Source organism: Myotis nattereri (genome assembly GCF_964212035.1).
Source record: "Myotis nattereri genome assembly, chromosome: 2".
In the NCBI taxonomy this organism is placed as follows: Eukaryota; Metazoa; Chordata; class Mammalia; order Chiroptera; family Vespertilionidae; genus Myotis; species Myotis nattereri.
In genome coordinates this window covers 90386228-90399241 of record NC_138076.1, presented here as the reverse complement: position 1 = coordinate 90399241, position 13014 = coordinate 90386228, and positions in this window count along the sequence as shown.

Below are 13014 nucleotides of genomic sequence, written 5' to 3'. Positions count from 1 at the left end.
AAATAATCTAGATGAATGACGAATACATAAATCTAGTATTAACCACAATGTGAATTAAATAATTTTGATTTAATAAAAGGGCTAATATGATTTTCAATGTTTACTGTAGTGTGTCTTGTACACATAACATGCATTTTTAAAGGAAAGAAAAATGGAATTGAAGTTATTTTTTCTTTCATTTTTAATTGACCTGGGGGACATTCTGTTTGAAATGTAGTGAAGTTATAGTTTCTGGGTTTTTCTCCTTATTTTCCTTATAATACTTGAAATGTCTGTTTAAAAAAGCTGTTGGAAAATGTTACACATGTTGTTGTTTTTTTAAGTGTTCTTTTTATTTGACTGACAATTCATTTCACATTCTAGCTAATAAAATTTCCACAAGACATCTTGTGGGAGAAGAAAAAAAAAGTCCTTCCACTTGGCCCATAGGACACTACTATATTAACATGGTAAATATAAACTAATCTAGTAATCAATTATTTATTTTGTTCAAATATCTTTATTATCCAGATACATCCTAAACACATATTTCTAATTTAAAAAAAAACTATGACTAAGCCTTTTTTAGTCGCTAATTTCTCCTTTATCTCTTCACTTATCTTAAAATTGATTTGCTGCATTGGGCCTGAAGAATTATGTATGGCATGGAAACTTTATTGTATAATCGTGGTGCAATTCAGCATGGTCTTCTGTCCTTCATATTTCTTGCAAATTGATGATTGGATCCAAAGTCTCAATCAGACTCAAGTTTAATCCTTTTGGCAAGACTACAGGTGGTGCTAAGTTATTTCCCCTACCCCTTAGCTTTATTGAGATTCCATTGGCATAAACATTGTGTAAGTTTAAGGTGTACCATGTGTTGATTTGATACACTTATGTGTTGATTAGATACATTTATATATTGAAAAATGATTTCCATCATAGCCTTAGCTAGCATCACATCACATAATTACCATTTCTTGTTTGTAGTGAGAACATTTAAGATCTGCCCTCTTAGCAATTTTCAAGTCTATTATTAACTACTAGAGGCCCAATGCATGAAATTTGTGCACTGGTAGGGTCCCTAGCAGCTGCCGGCTGCCAGCTGGGTACTCCCTCCCTTCCCCCAGCCACCTGCCCCCCTTCCCCCCATCCCCCCCCCCGCCGCTGCTGCTGGTCACTGTCTGTGGGGGCCCGATTGCCCCCCACTGCCCCACCGCTGCCCAGCTCCCAAGCACTGAGGGAGCCTGCTGGTGGTCCCACCCCCCTCACTCCTCTGACACCACTGGTTGCCCTGTGATCAGATGGGAGGGGCATCAGGCCCCCTCCTGGCTCCCTCAGTGCCTGGGAGCCTGGTGGTGGTGGGGGGGATCAGCGGGGTGATTGGCCCCCACCTGGCGACCAGTGGCTCGCACCCTCCTTGGTCTGGTGCCACCCACTCACCTGCTCCACCATCCTGCCCTGGTCCCACTCTTGTTGGGGCCCATTGGAACCTGCAGTGCCTCCACTGCCACCCCCTGCCAGCGCCGCATGCCAATGCCTGCCATGTTCCATGCCTCCTCCTAGTGGCCAGCGCTTATCATAGCAAGTGGTCAAAGTCCTGGCAGAACTCCTGGTTGAGGGTTCAATTTGCATATTAGGCTTTTATTAGATAGGATAATCATTATGCTATGCATTTGACCCCCAGACCTTAATCATCTTATAACTGGAAGTCTGTACTCTTTGCTTAGTGCCGTGTTCTTTAACGAGAAGGCACATCTTGTCTGGACGTTTCTTTCTGTGATGTTAGCAGCTGATGATGCTCAATGCTTATAGATCTATTAATTCACTGGAATTTGGAAATAGTGCTATTTTAATTCTATCACTTATCACAATTTATTTATTGTAGAACTCTTTATAAAGAAACATTTTACTCACCTATAATTTTGTTATTAAGTGGCATAATTTACATGGAAAGCCAGGATGAATATTTTTTCTTTCCCTTTACTTACTAGTTTCCTAGATGATACATTGCTTTCCTATCATTCTTTGAAGGTGAGCAATTAGATTTTCAAAATATCATTATGAATCCATTGATTTAATGGACTTAGTCAATTCCAATTTTCCCTTTGAAGCTCAAATTGTTCCTCTGGCTAGTGGGAGCCTATTTAAGTTGGTTTCTGAGTATTTTTGACATAAATATCTTAGTCTTTGATATCTTTCTTGATATCTGGTATTCTAGGTTCATTTTGTTCATTTCTTACCTTAGACCTGAAATCAGTCATTTTCCCCAAGAAATTCTGTCTTTTTGGTGAAAAGGTTAAGATTAGGGTATTTTTAAGGACATGATCTGGGTATTAATTGTTTCTAGGCTTAATAGAATAAGTTATTATGTACCTTTGCATACTATATGCTATATAATCTCATGAGTTCATATAGACTTTTAATTCAAATTGAATTCAGATGTAGAGGTTTTTTCCTTAAGATTCTATATTATTTCTCTATCTTAATTTTTCACACAGAGAATCTGAAAATCCTGGTTCTCAAGGACCTGAGGAATGATAGAATTAAAAATTTTCATAAATACTTATTTTCTTTTCCCCACATTACACACATAACAGTCTAACCATATTTATAATAATACTATGACCACCAGTTACATTTTTTGCATGTGCTCCCCATTCTGACCCCATTTTTTCAATTTTATCATTTTTACACTGTCTGAATATATAGGTACTAGGGGTCCAGTGCACGAATTTGTGCACCTTGAAAAAAACTGGGCTGCGAGGCTGTGGTGGGCACAGGGGCGGGTCTTGGCCCATCCTCCATGCTCCCACCTGGCCCCTCCTGCCACTGGCCCCCAGTCCCCTGTCTGCCAGCAGTCCCGCTCTTGCCACAGCCACTCCCACGCACTGAAAGCGCTGGCCCCGCTCGCAACCACTGATGATGCAGAGCAAATGGGGCTGGTGCCAGCAGCAGGTGTGAGCTGCAGCAGCTGCCCCAATTGCCCCTCAGGAGCAGGGAAGGTGAAAAAGCCCTCAGGGGTGATCAAGGCTGGCAGCCGCCGCTCACACCTGGTGATGGTGAGGAGTGATCGGGGCCAGTGCTGGGCATTGGCAGCAGATGCGAGTGGCGGCTCCAGCACCAGCTGTGGATGTGAGAGGTGGCTGCTGGCCCTGATCGCCCCTCAGGAGCAGGGGGAGGTGGAATAGCCCTCAGGGGTGATTGTGGCCAGCAGCCGCCATTCGCCTTGATGACGGCGCCAAGCGATCCGGGCTGGTGCCAGGCTCTGGCAGTGGGTGCAAGTGGTGGCGGCTGTGGCGCTGGCAGCGGGTGCTAACGGGGCCAGCACAGGCAACAGGTGTGAGCAGTGGGTGGGACCATGGCACCTGGGAGCAAAGCATTTTCAGTAACCACTGGAGACTCACCCCGATGACAGCAACTGGTGCTCCGTCTTGGTCTGGTGCCCTGTTCACCTGCTCCACCATCCCACCACAGCCGATGCCCACCATGTTCCGCGCTCTGCCACCTGCTGCCAATGCCCACCATGTTCCATGCGTGTCCCATGGTGGTCAGTGCACATCATAGTGACTGGTTCTTTGGTAGTTTGGTTGTTCAGACGTTCTGCCGTTCTATCTATTTGCATATTAGGGTTTCATATATATAGATTGTATATTACTTTCTCTATATTTTATCTTCAGCTTCATTTAATTCTACAAATAAATGTGTATTTAATATTTACCACTCCTTATTTTGATGTTTAATTATTTGAAGTTCATTTTTTAGTATATATTTGATTTCTCTGTAATCAACTGGAAGTTCATTATTTTGCATATCTATACTAATAATAGAGAAATATGAAAATTGGCCGGGACACCATCATGTAATGAACAATCAGAATGGGGTCGGGGCTGCGGTGGAGAGCTCTCAGCATGCCTGTGCAAGGGATCTGAAGGGTGCGGAGAGGAAGGGAGAGCAGATAGGCAGTTAGGGGCATCAGGCCAGGAGGGGAGAGCAGTTAGGCAGTTAGGGAATCAGGCCAGCAGGGGAGAGCAGTTAGGGCCATCAGGCAGGCAGGCAGGTGAGTGGTTAGGAGCCAGTGGTTCCAAATTGTGAGAAGGATCCTGGATTGGAGAGGGTGCAGGCCGGGCTAAGGGCCTCCCCGCCGCCCGTACACAAATTTTGTGCACCAGGCCTCTAGTTCAGTGGTCGGCAAACTGTGGCTCGCGAGCCACATGTGGCTCTTTGGCCCCTTGAGTGTGGCTCTTCCACAAAATACCACGTGAGGGTGCGCATGTACAGTGCGATTGAAACTTTGTGGCCCATGCGCAAAAGTCAGTATTTTGTGGAAGAGCCACACTCAAGGGGCCAAAGAGCTGCATGTGGCTCACAAGTCGCAGTTTGCCGACCACTGCTCTAGTTCTTCAGTAAAGGCTTATGGTCCCACCTGCTGCTCACACCTGTTGCCTGTGCTGGCCCCGTTAGCACCCGCTGCCAGCGCCACAGCCGCCACCACTTGCACCCACTGCCAGAGCCTGGCACCAGCCCGGATCGCTTGGCGCCGTCATCAAGGCGAATGGCGGCTGCTGGCCACAATCACCCCTGAGGGCTATTCCACCTCCCCCTGCTCCTGAAGGGCGATCAGGGCCAGCAGCCACCTCTCACATCCAGCACCCTCTCCAATCCAGGATCCTTCTCACAATTTGGAACCACTGGCTCCTAACCACTCACCTGCCTGCTTACCTGATGGCCCTAACTGCTCCCCTGCCAGCCTGATGGCCCTAACTGCTCTCCCCTGCTGGCCTGATTCCCTAACTGCCTAACTGCTCTCCCCTCCTGGCCTGATTACATATATCCTAAGTTCTTGCCATGTTAGTTTACCTGTTGCCTCTATATTTGAAAGTCAGGTTAGCTGATTATTTAACAATTGTTCATAGTTTTCCTTGAGTATCTAAAATATGTTACTCCACTTTCTTCTGCCATAAGCATTGATGTTTAAAATTCTGGTGACAATTTACTCTTATTTTCCTTATGTATTATTTACTAGTTTTGCCTAGATGACCATAAGGTTTTCCTTTTCCTTTAAAATTTAATAGTTTATCCGATATGACTTACTGTGATCATTCGGAGTCATTATTCTCAGGCCCATGGCATACTACTTCAAAATGCACTTTCAATTTTTTTTTTTAATTTTAAGAGCTTTCTTAAATTTTATTTTTTAGTATTTAGTCTATTCCCATGTTTTATGTCTCCTCTTGTGTGACTCCTATTATATATATAACAAATTTTCTTTGCCTAATTTCAATATCTGTCACATTTTCTTGAGGCCTTTAAAAAAATCTACTTATTTTTAATTTAAGAATTTCCTCCTTTCACCATCTTTCCTCTTAAGTTATCACTGTTGTGTTTATTTGCTTTGTGTTTCTTCCAGTTTAGCCTTAATTTCTAAAAAGAATTTTTTTAATTTCTTTCCTGAGTCTTATAACCTCATTTATGAGGTGAAGATATTGGTATACTGTTGGCCCGATTAGATAACAGCAAACCACACCAAGATGTCATTTGGAAAGGAAAGTTAGGAAGAAATTTATTTGCCTCAAAGAAAAAAAAAGTACTGAAAGAGACTTATTTAAAACATATGAGAGCATATTACTTTAACTGGTAAATTTAAGTCCTTATGTTGTTTACCCATCTCATCTTCCCCCATTGAGTAGGAGGTAAACCAATTATATAAGAAAGAGAAGCTGTTTCCTTTAGACATCTGATACATTTTCTATAAAATGTTGATCTCACTAATTAATGCAGTCCCTAGTCTAGAAAAAAGAAGGGATCTATATGTCATGCCAGTTCAAACATTTGCACTGAGAACAAGAGAGAAGGTAAAATTCTGAAATAGTTTGGGTTCATTTTTATTATGCCAGTAAATCTAATTTTTAAGCTGTTAGTTGGAATTATGCTTCTCCTGATGAGGATAAAAAATAAGAGTGATAGAAGTGATTGTGGAGTGGAAGTAATTTTGAGGAGATCTTTACCATTCAAAATAATGAAAGAAAGGATATCTTTTTCTGAAATATTCTCTAAGAAGTATGAAGAGAGTATAATCGCTGGAAGAAATGAGATGAGCTAAGGATAAGGAAGAGAATAAGATACATAATTAAGCAAACATTTTGTATTTAAATATTCATTCAAAAATATTAATTATGCAGATATTCTTAAGTTAATTTTTAATACAATTTCTGTGCAATTACGACAGTTTCAAACCACATCAAGATGTCACATGCTCCCACACACTTGCTTCTGTCTACAAAATTCACTTGTGATATTCTTGAAATTCTACAAAGAATATGGTCAAAAGTTTAATAGCCCAAACAAAAAGGTAAAAATATAAATATGGTTATGTGAGAATCAATCCATACAGTATTACATCAGCTTCTATTAAATGGAAATACCTCAAATTTCATTTTTGGCCTCTTCTAGACAATTGGGGAATAAACAAAATCAAATGCACAATAAACAAATCTTCACTGAACACTTTAAACTAGAGGCCCAGTGCACGAAATTCGTGCGGGGGGAGGGAAGGTGGCCCTCAGCCCAGCCTGCACCCTCTCCAGTCTGGGATCCCTCTCACAATCCAGAACCACTGGCTCCTAACCGCTCACCTCCCTGCCTGCCTGATGCCTCTACCTGCTCCCCTGCCAGCCTGATCCCCCTCACTGCTCTCCCCTCCTGGCCTGATTGCCCTAACTGCCTAACTGCTCCCCACTGCCAGCTTGATCCCCCTAACTGCCTATCTGCTCTCCCTTCTTCTTCACACCCTTTGGACCCTTGGGGCAGGTGTGCTGAAAGCTCTCTGCCGCAGGCCCGCCCCCGCCCTGATTGGTTGTTACATGACAGCATCCCAGCCCATTTGCATATTCCTCTATTATTAGTATAGATGACTATACTAGGTACTGTGGGATAAACAATGATGTGTGAGGTGACTAATTCACAAGTACAAATAAAGCTATCACCTAAGAGAACCTTTTTGTACTAAAGTTTAGAGCAAATTTCCAAGCTCTGTGTGTGATTAACTGAGTATATAAGAATTAAATGGAAATCACATACTAAAAGTTGCTTCAAAAGTAGAGCTTTAATGTTCTTACCATAACAACAACAACAACAAAATGGTAATTATGTGAGGTAAAGGATGTGTCAACTAAACTTAACGTAGTAAACATTTTACCATATATAAATGCATCAAACGATCACATTGTACACCTTGAATTCACACAAAGTTGTTTGTCAGTTATATCTCAGTAAAGCTAGGAAAAATGTATTGAAGATATTGATTGAGATAAAGATGATTTCTATGTCTCCAAGAAGTTACCTGTCAAAAATGCAATCAAAGTTAAAGCAATTAAATATTTTGTACATGTTTATCATTTATTCATTCATTAATTTAATGGGCTTTTAATTACTGTGTGCCAGCAGCTAAAAAGAGAGTACTACTAAAACTGAAGATGTATCTGTGGAGGTCTGTGGCATGTACATAGTAATTAAAGATATGGCAATGTTCAGAGAGAGTTTCTGGAGCAAGACAGTCTTTAAAAAACATCAACACTTAACGAAAGAGTAGTGTAGGAGAAGCTGGCAAAGGAGACTGAAAGATTTGATTTGGCCTAAGAGGAAGGAAGAAACAGGAGAACAAGTATATATAAAAAAAAAAAAAGCCCAGTGGAGAGAGTTTTCCTGGAGAGTGTCAAATTTTGTCGAGAGTTCAGTCAAGATAAATATTTAAAAGTTCCATCAGACTTAGTGATAAGGGGATCACTGGGGTAGACCCTGGTCAAAGTTCAGAAAAAGAGCAGAAAAAATATATGGACTAGTGATGTAATTTTAAAATTGGATTGAGTATTTTTTGGTTATTGGGTTATATGAATTATTTATATATTTTGACTATTAACCCCTTATCAGATATATCATTTGTACATATATTCTCTCATTCCATTTTTAGGTTGCCTTTTCATTCTGTTGATTGATTTCTTTGATGTGCTGAAGCTCTTTGGTTTGATGTAGTCCCACTGCTTATTTTAGTTTCTGTTGCCTGTGTCATGTCCATGAAATCATTGCCAAAATCAGTGTCATGAAGCTTTTTCCCAAAAGGTTTTCTTCCAGGAGTTTTACAGTTTTGGGTCTCATGTTTGAGTCTTTAATCCATTTCGAGTTTACTTTTTGGTATGGTGTAAGATACGGGTCCAATTTCATAGTTACGTGCTGAGGTCCAGTTTTTCCAACACCATATTTTGAAGAGACTGTGCTTTCCCCATTGTGTATTTGTGGTTCTCTTATTGAAAATTAGTTGACCATATATGCATGGGTTTATTTCTCAGTTTTGCATTCTGTTCCATAGGAATAAAATTAACTAAGAAGGTAAAAGAATTTTATATTAAAAATTACAAAACCTTGATGAAAGGAATTAAACAAGACAGAAACAAATGGAAAGCCATCTTGTATTTGTGGATTGGAAGACTTAGTACTATATTGTTAAAATGTCTGTAATATCTAAAACTATCTGCAAATAATTCGATGCAATCCCTATCAAATTTCAAATAATTTTTTTTATATAAAGAGAAAAAACAGTTCTATAGTTCATATGGAAACACAAAGACCATGAATAGTTAAGTGGATGCTAAGAAACACCAAAGATGGAGGCATCACATTTCCCGACTTCAAAATATATCATGAAGTTACAGTAATCAAAATTGCATGGTGATGAGGCAACCTAGAAGGAACTCACCCACTTTCACTTACTTCCCATTTGTCAAACTTCATTCCGCGACTGTATCATGTTACAAGGAAGGCTGGGAAACAGCCTAGACTTTGATAAACCATTTGTTCAGCTAAAACTGACAGAGAAGTGAGAATGGTTCCTGGGAGGTAACTAGCAATCTCTAGCACATAAGACTTTACAAGACAATGGGAAACTGCTTATTCCATCTAGGTAGTGGATAATCTTAACAAATCTTACCTTGTCTCTTACTCACTGGACCTCACACAGGTGTGTTTTCTTGTCTATAAAATAGAGACAAGGAATGGGGATTAATGTCTATAAGGTGTCTGTTAGAGCATCTGGTACATAGTAAGTGTTCATCAATAAAGGGGCCCTTTCTTCTCCCCTTTATTAAAGTATGAAACTGGCAATTCTATCAGGAAGGCTGTATTGTGTAGCTACCTGAAGGCTTAGAACCCAGATGTGTTGGGAATTTCATCTCCTGGCGGGAAACACACACGTAGAGGCAGCATCTGGAGAGCTTACAGTAAATGACTTTGAATGCAGAGCTCACAGATACTAAAACTAAAATCCATAAGGCAGCAAGATGTATAGTACACCCAAAGCCTGGTAATCAAGTTAGAAAAGCAGTTATCCCCCCACATACCTGGCTGGAATCAGAAACCCCTAGAGTTGATTAGTTGAAGAGCAATTAGGCATTTATGCCTGTATAAAAAAGACATCCACCCAGAAGATTAAAAAGAAATAAATGGAGTACTGAAACTTTTCTAACCACGAAAATGGAATTTAATGCCCATTTGTCACTTTCCTGTCATTTTGCCTCATAAAGAACTTGTGAAAAAGAAGGATCTCTTACCCTTTGAGACAGCATGGAGGGACCTGGAGAGTATTATGCTAAGTGAAATAAGCCAGTCAGAGGAAGACAAGTATCACATGATCTCACTCATATGTGAAATCTAATGAACAAAATAAACTGATGAACAAAATAGATCCAGAGACATAGAAGTATAGAACAGACTGAGGAATCTCCAGAGGGAAGGCGGGAGTGGATGGAAAGAGATTATCCAGGGAATTTATATGCATATATGCATAATCCATGGACACACACAATAGTGTGGTGAAGGCCTGGGAGGGGTGAGTGCGGGCTGGAGGTGGTCAATGGGGGAAAATAAGAGGGGGCATCTGTAATACTTTCAACAATAAAGATAGATAGATAGATGATAGATAGATGATAGATAGATAGATGGATAGATAGATGATAGATGATAGATAGATAGATAGATAGATAGATAGATAGATAGATAGATAGAAACTTTCAGTCCCCAGGAGCTGGCCTATTCTGCCATCCTGAGCAGCAAGCAGGCCTCCTCTGCCATGGCTGAAAGGGAAGGCCCAGGTCTCCAGTGGCTAACTCCTTAGGCTCTGTTCTAGGAAGGGATTTGGGGAATCCTAGAGTCAAGAGTTTTATAACTATTGACACTATACAGATATCTAAACAGGGCCTTTCAGTTTTAGAAGGTGTTTTATATACTTTCTTCTAGAACCCCACTCCTTCCTCTGACTTGCCTAAAGACACACAATGCCCAGGCCACCATCCCCAACACTCCCCCAGAGATGTATGTGAACGCCTGTGCATGCGTAAGAGAGTGTTTGAGTGTAAGTATGTGTTTATTACCTTTGGAGTTCAAATGCAGCAAACTCTAGGTGGGTGTCTGGGGTAGAATTACTTAGTATTTGAGGTTTTTATTTTAGTCTTGGAGAAATATTGGACATTTGAATGTTTCATATTTGAATATAGAATGGAGACTTGCTGTGGCAATCATGTTTATCATATAGGAAGTTTAAAGTCATGCTTGCTTTTATTAAACAACTTTTTCATTGTAAATTCACTTGTTTTCATATTGAAATGAAAAAATATGCTGGAAAGAATACAGTTTTATTCCAATTCCAGCTCCTCTACCTCTTCACTTTTTGGGGAAATGATGTGACTTCTCTGTGTCAGCATCGCTCCTCTGAACCCGCCACCTGGATGGAAGTCCATTGAAGCAGACACATTTTCCTCTTTTGATTACTGATGATCCCCTATATTTAGAACATTTTGATCCCCTATATTTAGAACATTACTTGGCCCATGGTGATATATATGGGATGAATCAGTTAAATGGGAATAATTAATTCTGTCTCATGGGATTGTTATGAAGATTAAATAAGATAATATATGCAAAGCACCTGACCCAAAGTATGGTTCTTAGTTAGTGCTTGGGAGTCTCTATATTTGCATGCTGTTGTGCTGATTAAAAACATAGCTTAAATGGCTCAGCTGGTGTGGCTCAGTGGTTGAACATCAACCTATGAACCAGAAGGTCACTGTTCAATTCCTGGTCAGGGCACATGCCAGCATTGCGGGCTCAATCAGTGATTCTCTCTCATCATTGATGTTTCTATCTCTCTCTCTCTCTCCCTTCCTCTCTGAAATCAATTTCAAAAAAGCCACATGGCTTAAATGTAGTCTTATATCTATTTTTTCAGAGACTATGATTACTTACTGCCATTGGGAAGAGATTAGTAGAACCTGCACTCATTTTTATCTGGGACCTCTACAGGTCAGCATTCCACTCTTACTGTTCTTGCCGAGGTGATCAGTAACTTCCATGTTGCTAAACCAATGGCACATTTCAGTCGGTCCTCACCTCACGTGACTTATCAACACCATCAGCAGAGTTGGTTGCTCTTCCTAAGCTGCTTTCTTCACTTGGTGTCAGGATACCCACACTTTCTTGAGTTTTGTTCTATCTCACTGATTGCTCATTGTTGATCCTCTTTGCTTGGTCCTATTTTCTTCCCAACCTATTAAGCTGCCCCAAGTCCTTGGGCCTCTCCTTTATCTGTATTCTCTCCCTGTATTGGTCAGGGACCTGATGGAAAAATCTAGGTAATTTGAGGTGGGTTTAATAATGGGACTTTTTATAAAGATGTGAACACAGTTTAGGAACATCAGCCATCAATAATCCAGTATTCCAGAGTTACAAACAGGGGGGAGTTGGAGGGAGTAGAAGCAGGAGTGGTTCCTAGAACCCGGCGAGGGTAACTGAGTGTGCGGGTGGACTGATGGGAGCTGTGGCCTTTGACCTAGGGCAGTGGTCAGCAAACTCATTAGTTAACAGAGCCAAATATCAAAGTACAACGATTGAAATTTCTTTTGAGAGCCAAATTTTTTAAACTTAAACTATATAGGTAGGTACATTGTTATTAACTTAATTAGGGCACAGCTAAGCTTAGGAACAGCCACACTCAAGGGGCCAAAGAGCTGCATGTGGCGCACGAGCCGCAGTTTGCCGACCACGGACCTACGGTGAGAGGACAGTGGAGGATTGTTCTAGATTAAACAAGACTTAGACAATATAACAAGGAATGTGTGAGCATTAATGAGATCCTGTATTTTTAAAAGTCAGCTATAAAAAACGTGCATTAGGACAACTATGGATACTTGAATATGGATTGCTAAATAATTGATATTATTGAAACCATATTAAGTTTTAAGGGTGTGATTTTTAAAAGGCACACATTTTGTCTGCTAAACAAAGGCCAAACTTGGCTCTTGTTGAGCTGGTCTGAGTTCTCTCTGCCTCACTTGTCACTGATGACCCAAGAGCAGATCCACATCTTGGTAAATAATACCTATGCTGCAGCAAACCACCAGGGATCAGAACCCAGTGCCTACAAGGCTCCCTCCCTTCGCTGACCATCTAATCTTTCTGTTCCCACTCATGTCAGTTACATTGTTTAGGTAGCTCTGGCTGGTAAACTCAAGAAGGCCGGGATCTTTGCCTATTGTCTTTATTGATACTACAAACACTTAGAAGAGTGTCACATAGTAAGTGTTAAATAAATATCTGCTGGCTAAGTGCATTGCATATAGGAAGCCAAGTGACAATGGTATACAGTAGGTCCTCAGGTTACGTCGGAGACCCATTCCTATGGCGCGACTTGACGCAATTTTCACCGTAAGTAAGTCGGAACCCACCTACATCACTCACACGGAGCACATACACAGCAGTAATGAAGTGAAACAGTAAAAAAATTTAAAAGAAAGATAACAATTCCTGACCTTTACTTGTGGTAAATAAATAATATAAAACATAAAGCACATATGTACATACGTTGAAATGATGGAACTTTTTTTTTTATAAATAAATGGGAGATGGCGACATAATCGTGAAACACGTACATTGAGTCTGATGTAACCCGAGAACTGCCTGTATTGATTTTATATTAAACTAGAGGCCTGG